The sequence below is a fragment of the Acomys minous genome, assembly GCF_964271855.1.
Source record: "Acomys minous genome assembly, chromosome: 15".
Lineage (NCBI taxonomy): Eukaryota > Metazoa > Chordata > Mammalia > Rodentia > Muridae > Acomys > Acomys minous.
In genome coordinates, this window is record NC_140497.1 from 83054334 (window position 1) to 83069189 (window position 14856).

At 46.0% G+C, this 14856-nt stretch overlaps 1 long non-coding RNA gene across 1 annotated transcript; it reads right to left on the reverse strand.

Moving 5' to 3' along the window:
• Nucleotides 1-1212: 1212 nt before the first annotated feature.
• LOC311584827 lies at nt 1213-3971 on the reverse strand. The gene is made up of 3 exons (XR_014775012.1): nt 3471-3971; nt 1383-2536; nt 1213-1305 (listed from the first exon to the last, which is right to left on the reverse strand). It is a non-coding gene; the product is annotated as an uncharacterized lncRNA (long non-coding RNA).
• Between the last annotated feature and the right edge of the window lie 10885 nt (nt 3972-14856).

Below are 14856 nucleotides of genomic sequence, written 5' to 3' on the forward strand. Positions count from 1 at the left end.
AATCCAACAAGGTCTACTTCTCCTGTTCCCATAATCCTCCTTTCTCTCCTATCTAGGGTAGATGGGTTGGAAGAGAGGTATAAACATTTAAAGAACCCCAAATAAAGTAGGCTTGGAAAAGGCGGAGTCTACAGTAATGGATCCTAGCCACAGAAAAGAATGATACTATTAACATCAGTAAAACCAGAAGGAGCAAAAAGTTGACTTGTTGTAAAGTATGGAGTGAGGAGACATCACAGACCACTCACGAGTAGAAACTTCAGGAACTGGAGGCAGAGCTTCAGACAGCAAAAGAATAACTAAATGGCTGCGGCGGTGGTGGCGCACACCTTTAATCCCAGCACTGGGGAGGCAGAGGCAGGTGGATGTCTGTGAGTTCGAGGCCAGCCTGGTCTACAAAGCGAGTCCAGGACAGCCAAGGCTACACAGAGAGACCCTGTCTCGAAAAACAAAACAAAACAAGAATGACAAAGGAACAATTAGGAAGGCAACCCCAGGCCAGAGAGTCACAGAATCAATACTTCCCAAGGATGGACGGTGGCAAATGAGAAGTTGACCTAAGGGGGGAGGGGTGGGGAAGGGGGAAGGGGGAAGGGGGAAGGGGCAGGGCGGGGAAGGGCACATCAGGCCATGCCCAGCTGCTGTGGAGGAGATGGTAATCTCTAGCTCCCTAACAGACGCCTGGGAGGTGGGATTACAAGAGAGGGCAGAGGCCATTCTCAATTCCCCAAGCAAGTTTTTAGGCTCAGGCTCCCAGACTCCAGGACGTCAGAGGGCTACAGGTGGTAACACACACCCCAACCTGTGTAATAGCAACACTTTAGCCACATGTGCTCTCTTCCTCCCACTCCCCTCCCCCCATCCTTGAAGTCACACAGTTCTCACTGGGGAGACCATCCTTCGCCTCCCCTGCCACCCACAGGCAACCAGATACCTGACTATGACCTTTCTCTTCCAAGATTTACAAAAAGGTACCGTTCCCCACCCCCCAGACAGGGTTTCTCTGTGCAGCCGTGTCCTGGACTCCCTTTGTAGACCAGGTTGGCCTCGAACTCACAGCGATCCACCTGCCTCTGCCTCCCGAGTGCTGGGATTACAGGTGTACCTGGCCTTCTCTGTTTTTTCTTAAAAGGAGATTATCAACGCAAACACTTTTTATAACCTGATAATTCTCTGCTGCTCTAATCTGGAACGGCTCATATTTTTTGCTGCTGAGCTTCGAGCCAGGACTCCAAAGCTGCACCTCGTGTCTCTTGGACATTAGTTCACTAGTCAGATATCCCTTTTATCACAGCATTTACAAACCTAAAAAAAAAAAAAAAATTCTTGCCAACAACCCAGTATTACCAGCAACAGTCATTTGTTTCTCTGGCGGAATATACCTTATTTCTCAGACTTGACGCACAGGCCATTTTGAGCTCTGGGGCTTTTAATGGTTTGGTCACAACTTCTTTTCAAATGACCGAATTTACCACAATCAAAGCACTGAGAATTTCAGTAGCTACCGGGAAAGTTAACAGTGGTAATCTCGTGTAACCAGAGGCTGCTCAGTCTATTCAAGGTTAACCTTTTTTTTCTTGAAACAGGTTTTTCCTCTTTAACCCGTTTGTCCTGTAAGGCCTTCTGCGCCTCCTGGCTTCCCAGCCCACCCAGGAGCTGTGAGAACTTAACACAAAAGGAGCACAGAGCAGGGCAGGGCTGCAATTGTGGGAAACTCTGGCTGTCAGGTACGGGTTGTTCTCCCGCACCTTCCTGCTTTCCAAGCGCTCCAGCCTCTCCGCAAACTCTAATAGCGCAGCCAACTCCGCAATCCTTTCCAAAAGGAGAGAATTGAGTGACACTTTTGGTTTTTCTGTTTCACCCACTCTCAACTTTCCCAATTGTTCAACCGTTCTCCCAACCTTTTTAAAAACAGACTGCAGGAAGACAATGAAGCGAAACCAGAGACTGCCCTCCGGGAGAGAAGCCGGAGAGAACCAGTGACGGAAGCCACAGTGAACCTTTTGCTCATATCCTGGAACAGCATATTCATTCTCCACACCCTGCTGTCTCCTCTACGGTATTAAAACCCAGGTTTTCCATTATTCCAAGCCCTACATCTGGGCGCCAATTGTAGGCAGATTTTTTTTTTAATCTATTTTTATTTTGGTTTCTTAAATCTCTTTCTCTCTTTTCCACCCCAGGCCCTTCTAACACCCCGACACCAGATAGGAAAGATGGTTAGTGGGGAGAAGGGGCTTAGTTTTCCTTAGCTGCTTCCCTACTGTTCAGGGTCATGGGATTCCTTGGGGGAAAATCCAATCCTTGGCACAGGACATCTCCAACTTCTTGTCACACTCCATCAACAGCACCAAGAGCAGCAGGGGAAACACCTTCTTTCTCGAAGTCCTCAGTCTCTCGCTGGGTTCGGTACTTATTCTCACTGGCTAAGACCACGCCCCCGCACGAGGTATTTCACAGCTGACAAAGATCACAGGCCCTCTCATGAGGCAGTTAGCAGCTGTGGACAAACTGGAGCAGCCCCCATGTGCCGCACCTGGGATGCAAACAAAAACAGGTTTACATATCATAAACCAAAACTTCCGGAACACCGCTCCAAACTGACTGATTCAGTCTGGCTTCTCCCTCAGCTTCTGACTGAATTGCTCTGCTTGGCCTCAAACTATCTCAAGCAATCTGTTCTAATCTTCTGGCTCCTTCTCATTCTCTGGCTCCTTCTGTCTCCACCTGTATCTAGCTTGTTCTCTCTTTAACCCCTCTGTAAAACTCTCCCAGTATTTCATTCTCCCTCTCTCTCTCTCTCTCTCTCTCTCTCTCTCTCTCTCTCATTTCAAATATTTGTCTGATTTGTCACTTGTCTGCCCCTCAATTAGACTTCATTTTCTTTTCTTTTTTTTTAAAAAAATTATTTATTATGTATACAGTGTTCTGCCTGCATATTTGCCTAAACACCAGAAGAGGGCACCAGATCTCATTATAGATGGTTATGAGCCACCATAGGGTTGCTGGGAATTGAACTCAGGACCTTTAGAACAGCCAGTGTTCTTAACCATCACCTCTCCAGCCTTAGACTTCATTTTCAAACATGGCTGTTTCCTTCTACAAACTAACTTTACCTACATTGTTCTTGTTTTGTTTTGTTTTGTTTTGTTTTTTCAAGACAGAGTTTCTCTTTAACAGTTCTAGCTGTCCTAGAACTCAGTCTGTTGACCATGCTGGCCTGGAACTCACAGAGATCCGCCTGCCTCTGTCTCCCAAGAGCTGGGATTAAAGGGGTGAGAGAGAGAGAGAGAGAGAGAGAGAGAGAGAGAGAGAGAGAGAGAGAGAGAGAGAGAGAGACCATGCCATGAAAGGGTAAGAGAAGATCTGAGGATCCTCTTCAGAGCACTTTTCCAACAGCCCCACCTCCACACACCCGGGAGTCTCTGCCCAAGGCCCAGAACAAAGGAAAGATCTGGTTTTTAAATAACCTTTTAGTGGTGGCAGGGAGTTAGGTCCACAGCACAAGATGTAGTTCACATTGTGTATAAAACAAAGAGAATGCAGAAGCCAGGTGTAGCTAGACCATCAATCACAATCTGCTCTTAGGCCCCAGGCAGACAGCCTCCTAACTCTGGCCTGGAGAAAGCTGCGGGGAGGCGTGGCCTAACTCAGGTTATGCGATCTGGCCTGAAATGCAGGCCTATGTCCTAACAGGTGGAACTGTACTTTGCTCTGTCATTGGTACCCTGACTTGTCACCTACCTCCCAAGACAAAGCTAGCACAACACTGAAGCAGAAGGATTGCTTGAATCTAGGGGTTCCAGGCCAGCTTGGCTTTGTGACCCAAATATTGTGCTTCTAAACAAGAGTAGGGATAGTAAGGTACATGAGAGCAGGCGCCCTCGCGCCCCTTGCCCCATACCTAAAGCATTGGTTTTGCATGCACTAGTGGGAGCCAGCGCTGTCTCCGCCCCCCACTAAAGCAATAGTCCACACATTTGCTTTCCCAGTTCTAAGGCAGCTAGGACAAGGAAGGACAAGTCACCCTTAGACTGGGTGCTAATAACAGGAAAGCCAAGATCTTACAGAAGCCTTTCCTGGGTTTGGGGTGGGAGTGTTGTAAGCGAGGTTCTGGAACAGTGCCAGCAGGACCCTGCAGACAGCGGGATGTTCTCTCTGGGCTGGTTTGGGCCATGCCTTTGGATTCCCGTTCTGGCTTGTGCCGGGCCTCCTCTGAACCTGCTCAGTTCCCAAACTGTTGCTTAATTAATCAATGATTCATTGAACGAATTTTTGTTTTTTGTTTTAGAGACAGGATTTCTCATTGTAGCCTTGGCTTAATCAACCTCTCCCGGGAGCTGGGCTTGGGGTCAGACTCTAATCCTTACTTACTTTATCTTCCAGGTGCCAGGACCCAATCCTGAGCTATTTTTGGGTCCCAGCCTAAGTCCCTTTTCCTTATTATGAACTCAAGTGTCATCGAAGAGGGCTCACTATAAAGAGGGAAAACCACTGCCACCACTCTAGAGTTTCCGAGGATTTTAGCTACTCTGTGACATGAAACAGAGACAAAAACAAATACACTTCCCATTATGTGGTCCTGCTGTCGCTTCATTCTGCATTGGCAGTTTGTTTTCTTTTTACATAAATACAATTTTATAGTGGTTTCTCCAATGGGATGCTTGCTAGCTATTGAGGTTGGTATAGACTTGTCTCATTTTGGTTTGTTTGTTAGGTGGCCTGACTCTCTCTTTCTCTCTACAATGTAGCTCTGACTGTCTTGGACAGGCCACCAATGTTAAATATGCGTCACACAACATACACGGTATAAGATTTATTGTAGAAGCATGGGGAGAGAAGGAAGGGAGCTCCCTAGGCGGGGAGAGAGAGAGTAAGAGAGGCAAAGTAAGAGAGCGACATGTGGCTGGTTTGTGTTTTTTATCCCGAGCCCCTGGTGATGACGTCAGAGATTGCTAAACAACCTAAAGGCAGGCTTGTGAAGCTGCTTATGTGCTGACACTTGCTATGTGGACAAGGCAGGCCTTAAGCTCACGGAGCTCTGGCAGCTTCTGCCTCTCAGGTGCTGGGATTTAAGGCGTCCAGCACCATGCCTGACCTTGTCGCAGTCTTGTAATGTGTAGCACCGTAACTGTAGTCTGACTGTACATGCCAGTTGGCAGTTTATTCAGCCACCATCTCAGCACTTCCATTTTTCCCCTGAGAAAGCCTGCGATGGACATGTCTGGACATGTCTTCTCCTGAGGGGGTTAGTCCCTTTGAGAGGCAGAGGTCACTATCTGGACTTGCTGAGTCACCCTATCAGCCTAGATTGGGACACAGGCTCAGCTCAGGCATGTGAAGGGCTCCTCCTCCCTTCAGGGCCTCCACTCACATAAAACGCCGTGTGGTTTCACCACAGAAAAAAAATTCCAGGATGGAGCTGGGCATGGTGGCACACGGAGACTTTTAATATAGATCTTAAGCAGGGGTTAATTAGAAAGTAAGGTGCTGAGGGAAGGAGAGAGAGGGAGCCCACACCCAGGGGGACAAGCATGGGCCTTAATTAGGACTCTCAAGTTACAGCTCTGAAGACTGAAGAAAAACAAAGCCAAATCTTCCCCGAGACATTGTTCAGAGTGTGGCTTATAAGAGTAAAGGTTAAATGTTTTATTATGTTTGTGTGTGTGTGTGTCTGTGTGTGTGTGTCTGTGTGTGTGTGTAAGAGAGAGGAAGGGAGGGGGGACCACCTGCAGGAGTTGGTTCTCTTCTTGGTTCTTGGGATGTTGGATGGACTTCACGTCCTCAGACTTGGCACCTTTTACTTACTGAGGCATCTTGTTGACCCCAAATTGCCCTCTGACCTCTACACAAGGGCCACGGCACATTTTCCCACCCACGCACACAGGCAACAATGTGCAGACACAAAAAAATAAATAAAGTGTAAAAAGAAATGCTCCTGCCATGTCTAGCTCTTTATAAATGTGGGTGTGTGTGAGCTTAGGTTGTCAAGCTTAAGTGGTGAGCGCTTGACCACTGTCCCAACTGAGCCGTCTCCCAGCCCAACACCATTTTGTTTTTGCTATTGCTCTGGCTGGCCTGGAGTCAAAGAGATCCTTTGATCCTGCCCTCCTACCCACAAGCCCTGGTATTAAAAGCATGTACCACCACTGCTGGTCTACAGAGAGAGTTCCAGGACACCCAGGGCTACACAGAGAAGCTCTGTCTTGAAAAATACAAAAATAAAAATAAATAAATAAATAAAAAATAGGTGTAGTGGCACAGGTCTTTAATCCCAACACTCAGGGAGGCAGAGGCAGGTGGATCTCCATGAGTTCAAGGCTAGCCTGGTCTACAGAGCAAGTCCAGGACAGTCAAGGCTACACAGAGAAACCCTGTCTTGAAACCCACCAATGCCACCCCAAGAAAATACAAAAATACAAAAATAAAATAAAATAAATAAGCAAATAAATAAATAAATATAAAAGCAGGTACCACACTCAGCCTCCGTGTTTCCCTTAATTTCTTTTAATAAAAAAAAATTAATTTTGGGCTGGAGAGATAACCTCAGAGGTTAAGAGCACTGGCTGCTCTTGCAAACATTCTGAGTTCAACTCCCAGCAACCACATGGTGGCTCACAACCATCTATAGTGAGCGCTGGTGCTGTCTTCTGGCCTGCAGGTGTACATGCAGGCAGAACACTATATTAATAATAAATAAATCTTTACAAAAATTAATTTTAAAATAATTTCCCTCCTCCCTAATCCTTCCTCTAACTCCTCCCATATCCCCTTCCTACAACCCCTTTTTTTTTTAATTAATTAATTAATTTATTATATATAGTTTTCTGCTTGCATATATACCTGCACACCAGAAGAGGGCACCAGATCTCATTATAGATGGTTGCGAGTCACCATGTGGTTGCTGGGGATTGAACTCAGGACCTTTGGAAAAGCAGGCAGTGCTCTAAACCTCTGAGCTATCTCTCCAGCCCCCCTACAATTCCTTCTATGTCACCCCTTCACTCCCTTTCAAATTGATGGCCTATTTTTTTTGTTAATATTATTACATATGTGCAAATGCATAAACACATAAATACAAACCACTGAGTCCATTTAATGTGGCTTGTATGTATATGATTTTTAGGGCTGGTCATTTTGTCTTGAACAACCAGTTCAAGACAACCAGTTAGGTGGCTTAGCAGTCGTTAGATGCCTATATAACTCTTTGGCTAGGGGGTGGGACCTCTGACAGGATTTCCCTCTTCTGAGTTATCATGTCTATTGATATTATCACTGTTAAGGTCTTGTTTAGGCAGCCATATTGTTGAAATACCATAGGTGTAGTTTCCTTGTCATTTCTAGGAGCCACAGTCTTGCATCAGAGTCCCTGGTCTTCTATCCCTTATAGTCTTCTATCCCTGACCTCCAGAATGTTCCCTGAGCCTTAAGTGCACGAGGTGTGTTGTGGATGCATCAGTTGGGATTGGGCTTCACACGATCTATTGATCTCTGCATCATGGCCTGTTGTGGTTTTCTGTAATAGTCTCCATTAGCTACAAAACAAACAAACAAAAAACAAAACAAACCTTCTTTGATGAAACGTAAGAGCTACTCTTACCTTGGGGCATAAAAATAACTTTTAGACTATAGTTAGGAATTACACTGGTATAGTAAAACAACAGCATTATGGTCTCTTCTAAGATCTAAGCCTGGTGCAGCCAGCGGAGGAGCTTGCCTCCTGGAAAGAGATTTCACAGTTCTGAGAGTCCCTTTGCCCGCTATTTAAACCTAAATTTCATGTCAGGACCTCAAAGATGGACATGGGGGGCAGGGGGCACTGAGCCTCCCGATTTATAATGGAATGCAACTATATTGAATTATCTGGGTTTCAATGCTTCTTGTCTCTTTATTCAACCTGTTGAGGGCCAGGGGCTGAGTGTAGCTTGTTGCGGCTTCTCAGCCCAGGCTCTGACCTTAACAAGCCCAGTTACACTTGGGTGAGGGTCTTAGGCCTTTCCTGTGCTTCTGGGTGTTCGAGTCCTGGTTCATCAGCTTTAGCTGTTTTGTTTTACTTTGCTAGAATAAACTTGATTACATTTAAAAATTTTTTTTTCTTCCCAACCTAGACAGCTGGTGGGGCAGTGCATACCTGTATTCTCAATAACTCAGAGGTGTTGCTTGAGCCTCAGAGTTCAATGCCAGCCTGGGCAATGCACTGAGAACTGACTCAAAAGGAAAGAGGGAGGGAGCGGGGGAGAGAGAGACTTTGATTGTCAAATGACTGAGTGAGAGGAAGTTACTCGTCAGTAGGTTTAGATTTACAAAGTAGTGGGTCCACCTAATGCCTAGAAAAGCCTAACTGGGGGGAGGGGTGTGTTTCCAAGCTTAGGGGCTTTTGTATGATTTGAAAAATATCTCCGTAGATTAAAAAAATATCTCAGCCAGGCGTGGTGGCGCACGCCTTTAATCCCAGCACTCGGGAGGCAAAGGTAGGCGGATCGCTGTGAGTTCGAGGCCAGCCTGGTCTACAAAGTGAGTCCAGCAGTTGGGAGGCAGAGGCAGGCGATGTCTGTGAGTTCGAGGCCAGCCCGGTCTACCAAGTGAGTCCAGGACAGCCAAGGCTACAAAGAGAAACCCTGTCCCGAAAAGCAAAACAACAACAACAACAAAACCCTAAAAAAACAAAAAGCCCATGAACAAATATTACTAAATGGCAGTCTGCTTTAAAAATCACCTTAAATTTTCACCATAGTTGAAAATAAAGTTAAAAAGAGTCTGGATTAGAGCTTTACTCTGTAAAAGGGGCAGCAGTCATTTGTCTGATCTGGCCAGTCAAGTAATGAGTACACCCTCATCTAGTTGTTTTGTCTTCCCCGTCTCCTCCTTCTCTCCTCCTCTTCTTTGGTTTTTTGAGACAGGGTTTCTCTGTGTAGCCTTGGCTGTCTTGGAACTCTCTTTGTAGAACAGGCTGGCCTCGAACTCACAGACATCGCCTGCCTCTGCCTCCCAACTGCTGGGAACAGACATGCGCCACGGTGCCCAGCTCTTCACCTAGGTTCTTGAATGGCTACTGCAATTCTGGCCAGGAAGGACATTGTAAGAAAGAATTTAGCCGTGACCTTTAGTTCATAGTTTGTATTTGGGGGATACAGTGCAGGCATTTGATTATCGCCTGAGCCTGACCAATATATGTAGGGTTTTTTAAGCTTGAAGTGTTGTTGAGGGGGAAAGTGACTGTTGCTATCCCATCACAAACTGGAAGAAACCCAGCCAGGCTAATGAACACTCTGGTGGAGACACTATGAGTCATGATCCCCTGATGACTCGGAGCCATGGCATTTGGTACAGTCAATATCATGTGTGTCACCGTATAACATTTAGTGTTTGGCTTTGGTCTGGTCAGTAACCAAGCGCTCTCCTTCTGTTTCTCTAAGTGTGGCACATTGTGCTACGTGCAGGAAAAGCTTTGTGCTGTGTTGCTTTCTCTCTCTTTTATTCCTACTTTGCTGTTGTTGTTTTGTTTTGTTTTTGCATTAGGGTCTCACTATGTAGCTTTGACTAGCCTGAATTCAGTATACAGAGTAGGCTGGCCTCCAACTGACAGCCTCCTGAGAGCCTGTCAGAAAATCCCTCCTCCGAAGCAAATACACACACACACACACACACACACACACACACACACAAAATATATATATAAGTAAAAATTTTCCTAGTTTAAAAAAAATACATGTAGTTTTTAGCCTTGTGGTTTTACTAAAAATTTGTTCAAGTTCCCCATGTTATTTTGAAAGCCTTACTTCTTTTTTTTTTTTTTGGTTTTTTCGAGACAGGGTTTCTCTGTGTAGCCTTGGCCATCCTGGACTCACTTTTTGTAGACCAGGCTGGCCTCGAACTCACAGAGATCCGCCTGCCTCTGCCTCCCGAGTGGAAAGCCTTACTTCTTTCCTAACTTGAATTGTTTCCTCGATTCCACCTAAGGCTAAAGGAATGTAGTTTGCTGGTCTGTAAACAGAAGGCTTGGCTTCAGCAATGTCTACTTCTTAGACAGAGCATTGATTCACTGGGACCAGGACTTGGCTGGTATGAAGTGAGCCCAGGCAAAAGATGCAGGGAGGGGGCTGGAGCAATGGCTCAGTGGTTAAAAGCACTGCCTGTTCTTGCAAAGGACCCGGGTTCAATTCCCAGCACCCACATGGCAGCTCACAACTGTCTGTAACTCTATGATCTGACACCCTTACACTAACGCACATACATTAAGAAAACTTAAATCGAGCCGGGTGTGGTGGCGCACGCCTTTAATCCCAGCACTTGGGAGGCACAGGCAGGCAGATCGCTGTGAGTTCGAGGCCAGCCTGGTCTACAAAGCGAGTCCAGAACAGCCAAGGCTACACAGAGAAACCCTGTCTCCAAAAAAAAAAAAACCAAAAAAAAAAAAAACCAAAAAAACCAAAAAAAGAAAATTTAAATCAAATATTAAAAAAAAAAAAGATACAGAGAGGAGACAGAAAGCCTTGTCTAAACTGTGGGGACAGCAAAGTCTTTAGGAAGGAAAAGTTTAGGCTGAATTTTTTTTTTTTAGTTTTTCTAAGACAGGGTTTCTCTGTGTAGTCTTGACTGTCCTGGACTCGCTTTGTAGACCAGGCTGGCCTCAAATTCAAAGTGATCCAACTGCCTCTGCCTCCTGTTAGGCTGAATTTTTAAGAGCACGTTAAAAAAATTCTAAGATTTGTGACTGTAATATAACATAAATGTAAGTCACATTGGAGATGGTTGTCACGATGTATGTGATACAGGCATGAAAAATTCTTCACTCTTGTAAATATGACAAGGTATTTGCAATTAGGGATGTGCATGGTGGCGCCACATGCCAGAACATTTGGAATGTTCTATGCTGAAAGCTGTTTGAATGAACAAGGATTCTCTGTAAAAAGAACAACAGGTTATTTTGGGGGTGGAGTTTGTTTTTGTTTTTTGTTTTTGTTTGTTTGTTTGTTTGTTTAAGACAGAGGGGACTGGGATCTGGGAAAGGACAGAGCGTGTTATCTGTCCCTGAGGGAACGCAGCTAAGCCAGATGACAGGCTCGCCCTGGCTGTGGAGAGCTGAGGGTCTGAGGACAGGCTGTAGAGAGCAGAGAGAATGTGGCGAGACCCTTCAGGTGGCCGTTGGTGGGGTTCTGGATGTTTGAAAGAGTCAGCTCAATTTCCTGCCCAATTAACAAGGCAGGAGAAGGAAGTGTCCTGTGAGCACGGTAACACACGTGGGGGAAGTGGGTCTTGGGGAAGGTTGATCAGCTGTTTTGGCCACAGGGAGTTCACAGTAACATCTGGATGAATGAGTTGTACATGGAGCCACCCAAACTTTTTGCTCTCTGGACTCCGTGTTCTTTCATTAAACTCCAAGGTAGCTAAGAAAGGAAGTCTGGAGTTCAACTCTCCTAAGTAGGGCCAGGCTGGGTCAACCAAGACCCAGCATCTGTGCTCAAAGCTTTGGCTGCCTCTCCAGGTGGGTGGGCCAGCCCTCCCTAGTGTGTGAGAAGGCAAGTGCCTCACTCTAACCTTCTGTATACTATAAAGTACTACTTTGACTCACAGGAGGTGTTATGCCTGGAATCCCAAAGACTTGGGAAATTGGAGGAGGATTCTAAGTCAGAGGCTAGGCTGGGAAACTTGGCCAGACCCTGTTTCAATAAAATAAAATAAAATAAAAAGGAGGGACTTAAGGAAATAGCTTAATGGCAAGGTACTGGACCTCCTACCACCCCTCAAAAGAAATAAACTTTCTTTTTTTTTTCTTTTGAAATAAACTTTCATAAGACATAAAATCAAGAATTGTGACTTGGTTTGGTTATTGTACTCTGTTACTAACAGAGGTATGGTCAAAATCCAGTGGGTCTCTGGGAATCTGGTTAGAAGCCGGGGGATTCTGTATTAGTCAGGTCAAAAGTGATTTAAAAAAAATTTTTTTTTGGGGGGGGGTTTCAAGACAGGGTTTCTCTGTGTAGCTTGGCTGTCCTGGACTTTCTTTGTAGACCAGGCTGGCCTCGAACTCAGAGATCTGCCTCCCAAGTGCTGGGATTAAAGCCATATGCCACCACATCTGGCTCAAAAGCGACTCTTATCTATCCAAGCCAGAGTATACCAGCTTATTTGGAGTCAGCATCAAAGCCCGCACACACATTCCTGGTGCTGACTGCAGTAGGGTCTGCTCAGAAAGAGCCACATCCCACTCTGATTGTTGTCTGTGCATAGCATGCTGGGAAACTATGCGTGTGGAGTGGGAGGGGCAGACCAGGATTACTTGACCATCATGGTAGCTGTGACACAAGATGGCTTTGCTCAGGCCAAGCTGAAACCTACGCTCTCCGCACGTGGCTCTATCCTCTAGGCTGTCACAGGAGTTTGGAGCTCTACTACAGTAGGCTTCCCCTAACACAGTGGGTCTCAACCTCCCTAATCCTGCTGCCCTTTAATACAGTTCCTCAGGCTGTGGTGACCCCCAACCATAAAATAATAAATAAAATAAGAGATCCACCTGCCTCTGCCTCCAGAGTGCTGGGATTAAAGGTGTGTACCACCACACCCAGCTAAATTATTATTTACAAAAAAAAAAAAAGATTTATTACATATACAACATTCTGCCTGCATGTGTATCTGCCCGCCAGAAGAGGGCATCAGATCTCATTATAGATGGTTGTGAGCCACCATGTGGCTGCTGGGAATTGAACTCAGGACCTCTGGAAGATCAGACAGTGCTCTTAACCTCTGAGCCATCTCTCCAGCCCCATAAAAATTATTTATTGCTACTTCACAGCTGTAACTTTGCTACTGTTACGAATCTTGGTGTAAATATCTGATATGCAGAAGAGCTGGCGGGCTGACCAGCTCAGCTACCACGCAGGCTCAGATCCAGGGCTTTGAGGTGGCGCATCCCAGCATCTATCCCATCGATGAACTGCTGGAGCGTGTGAGGAGGCCGGTCCTGCAGATGCAAAGCTGCAGGGTCTCCATGACACAGGGCAACAACAGGGTATCCCAGAGGAGTCCAGGGGAGGATCCAGTGTTGATGGTGCAGCAGAAGCCAGAGGCCTCGAACCAGACCAAAGACTCACTGCAGTGACCATCTGCAAGTTAAGTTGTGTGGACAAAAGGGTATGTACTGTGTGACACACCATGACACACTGCAGCTTCCATGGCAAGGTTTCGTTTGTTTGTTTTCTAGCGGGGAACGCTGCAAGGGCTGAAAGTTAGATATGGTAGAATAAGAAAATGAAGCCGGGCGTGGTGGCGCACGCCTTTAATCCCAGCACTCGGGAGGCAGAGGCAGGCGGATCTCTGAGTTCGAGGCCAGCCTGGTCTACAAAGTTAATCTAGGACGGCCAAGGCTACACAGAGAGATCCTGTCTCAAAAAACAAAAAAAACAAACAAAACAAAACAAACACCAAAAATAAATAAATAAATAAATAAGAGAAAGAAAGAATGAAAGAAAGAAAGAAAATGAGTAGGATTGGGATGCATATGAAAATCACATCAATGAAAAAGTTTAAAATTTTTATGTAAAAATAAAAAACACTATAAACAGCCAGGTGTGTGATGGCACGTGCCTTTAATCCCAGCACTTGCAGAGGCAGGTGGATTGCTGTGAGTTCGAGGCCAGCCTGGTCTACAAAGTGAGTCCAGGACAGCCAAGGCTACACAGAGAAACTCTATCTCAAAAAACCAAACCAAACAAACCAACCCCCCAACCCCGCAAAACCAAAAACCAAAACCAAAACAAACCAAAAAAACACACCAAAAAACAAAAAACAAAACAAAAAACCAACCCAAACAACAAAAAAACCCACTATAAACAAAACAAAACAAACACAACACTCAGATGCTCAGAGATATGCCTCAAGTTCCAAGTAACAATTCAAAGCACCCCTACCAAACAGGGCTTTCCTTCCCAAGCCAGAACAGGCGGCCTGCAGCCTGGTGGCCAGGACTCTGCTGCAGAGGTCACACCCCGGGCCAGGGTCTCTTCACAGCGCTAGTGATTCCAGACATCCACAGATGAACTGGGCTGTGAAACAGCTGGACTGGGGCACAACCAGCCACCTCTGTCCCTTGGGTCTAAAGAGCAAAAGATTCCCCCAGAAATCCTCAAACTTGTACTTGTGTTCCACAGGCGAGACGGTACAGGAACAGCCCTGACTAGAAGGCGGTAGAGAAAAAGAGAATTGCCTGCTTAAGGCTTTAGAGTAAAAGTGAGCAAATCCAAACACGCTTTGCATGAGAAACCAAGCGTCTTCAGTTGTGACTTCAGTTCCAGGGCATGGACTGCCCTCTTCTGGCTATGCTTGCGGTGCAGACATACGTGCAAACAAAACCCCACACATTAACTTTTTTTTTTTAATTCTTACAAGTGTGATCAATAAGTCTCTCCACAATTCTCCAGGAAGCACAGGCTGTGAGGGCTGTCCTTGCTCTTGAACTCCAGCCAGAGACACACCAGGAGCCCAGTCACTGGCACAGGAAGTCCTAGCAGGGCTGTTAGTGGCCTCAGACTGATTCTGTGTCTCCCAGACCCGATGGTAAGACCTCCCCGCTCCTCTCCCGCAGTGAATGTAGGGTCTGATTTCTAACTGAAGAAAAAGGAGCTGCAGAAACAGGAAACTGAAAACACATGCCTGGCTAACCAATAAAAAACACTGGGCTGAAAAACATGCTTGGTATGGGATCCTAAGGTTGGAAAAGAGGAAGCTTAGATGTTAAACACATGGCAGGGTGTGGTGGCTCAAACCTTTAGCCCAGCACTCTGGAGGTGAAGGTAAGAAGATTGCATCACCCTCAGTGACACAGCACAGCCAGCCTGGCCATATGGGGCCTGTTTCAAA